General features: G+C 50.4%; 1 protein-coding gene across 1 annotated transcript in view; it reads right to left on the reverse strand.

Annotated features, from left to right (window-relative positions):
* Positions 1–1626, reverse strand: part of LOC104990706 (protoheme IX farnesyltransferase, mitochondrial) — a 109588-nt gene that overhangs the window by 11844 nt on the left and 96118 nt on the right. The gene's annotated exons all lie outside the window — the stretch shown is intronic.

The raw sequence follows: 1626 nt of genomic DNA on the forward strand, positions 1-1626 counted from the left end.
CTAGTTGGGTCAAGGCTGGGGCTCCAGGCAGAGCTGAGCAGCAGGAATCTGAGCAGGAGGTGCCCAGATGTGCACTTAAAAGTTTACAATTGAAAACCGGGGGAGAAACTCACACGTCATCCAGTCCAGGGATGCCAGACCTGTGCCCTCCCCTCCCTCTTCCCTCACCCAAGACAGAGGTCACTATTGGACCCTGTTAGTGACTTGGTTTTTCCAGTAGTCATGTACAGATGTGAGAGTTGGACCGTAAGAAGGCTGAGCGCTAAAGAACTGATGCTTTCAAACTGTGGTGCTGGAGAGAACTCTTGAGACAGCAAGGAGATCAAACCAGTCAATCCTAAAGGAAATCAACCCTGAATATCCATTGGAAGACTGATGCTGAAGCCGAAGCTTCCAATACTTTGGCCCCTTGATGTGAAGAGACGACTCATTGGAAGAGACCCTGATGCTGGGAAAGACTGAGGGCAGAAGAAGAAGAGGGCAACAGGATGAGATGGTGTGGGGTTGCAAAGAGTCAGACATGACTTAGCAACTGAACAGCAGCAATGGACCCCAGCGCTCTTCCCTGCTAAGCCAGTAGACATCTCCTTGTCTGCAAAGCCACAGCCAAGTCACTAGGAATTAATTGCTCAGAGTCTGCAGACGAATGAAATCTCACGACCTTCCTTCATTTGCAGTAATACACCATCTCTATGAATGAGGAAGACTTAACAACAGCTCACTGAGTCTTCACAACAGCTCCGGGAGAGACAGGCCGTGACAGCCTCGTGGGAGGCGAGGAGGTGGCCACCTGAGGAGGTGAGGTTCTGTTCTGAAGGGCAAAAGCTAAGCAGGGAAGGGGGCGCCAGGGTTCCAAACCCAGGCTCCCTCCCCCAGGGCCACCACTGCCTCCCACTCGCAAGAGACTCTGGTTTCAGGTTCGTCACAGAACAGACCGGCAAGGACGCATTAGGATATTATATTTGCAGATTCGTGAGACTCCGCCATTACAGGATATTAAAGCCTCTCTAAGAGACCATCCAGTCAAGGTGTCCTTGCCTTTGTGAGCTCGCCAGGATGGAGTGTAAGGGCTTTTATGAAAGTCTCAGGGATGTGGCTTCTGGGGCAACGGTTTATGGTCACCGGCCTTCTGATCGCTCATTTGAAAAATATGTACTTACACAGACTGCAAGAAACCTCACCACTTCCTTCCTAAGTGTCGGTCAGGAACACTAATTACTTGACTAATTAGACTGTGAAACTTCCCTTACAGATGGTAAGAAGGACCTATTTTCACCCCACAAATTTAGCCGTGACATCCCAGCCAAAAACCTGGAGGAGTGTTTCAATGGTTTTATTGTAGACAGCATGAACAATTTAAGCAAATCATATAAAAATAAATTAGAAACTAATGAAAATAGTCTGTCCTCTCTGAAGAGGGGGAAATGACCTGGTTCTGGGGGAGGGAGGAACCTGCTGACGGGGCTGCGTCTGCTGAGCCAGGCGGGTGGGGGCCCAGCCCCGACACCTCCTCAGGATGTGGGCCGACCCTCCGCAGACAGGCCTCACTTGGCTCCTGACTTTCAGGCACTTTCTTCTCATTCTACATGTCGTCCTGTTTCCTCCCAGCCATTCCCCATGCAGACA

Source organism: Bison bison, unplaced genomic scaffold, assembly GCF_000754665.1.
Source record: "Bison bison bison isolate TAMUID 2011002044 unplaced genomic scaffold, Bison_UMD1.0 scf7180017864180, whole genome shotgun sequence".
NCBI lineage: Eukaryota > Metazoa > Chordata > Mammalia > Artiodactyla > Bovidae > Bison > Bison bison.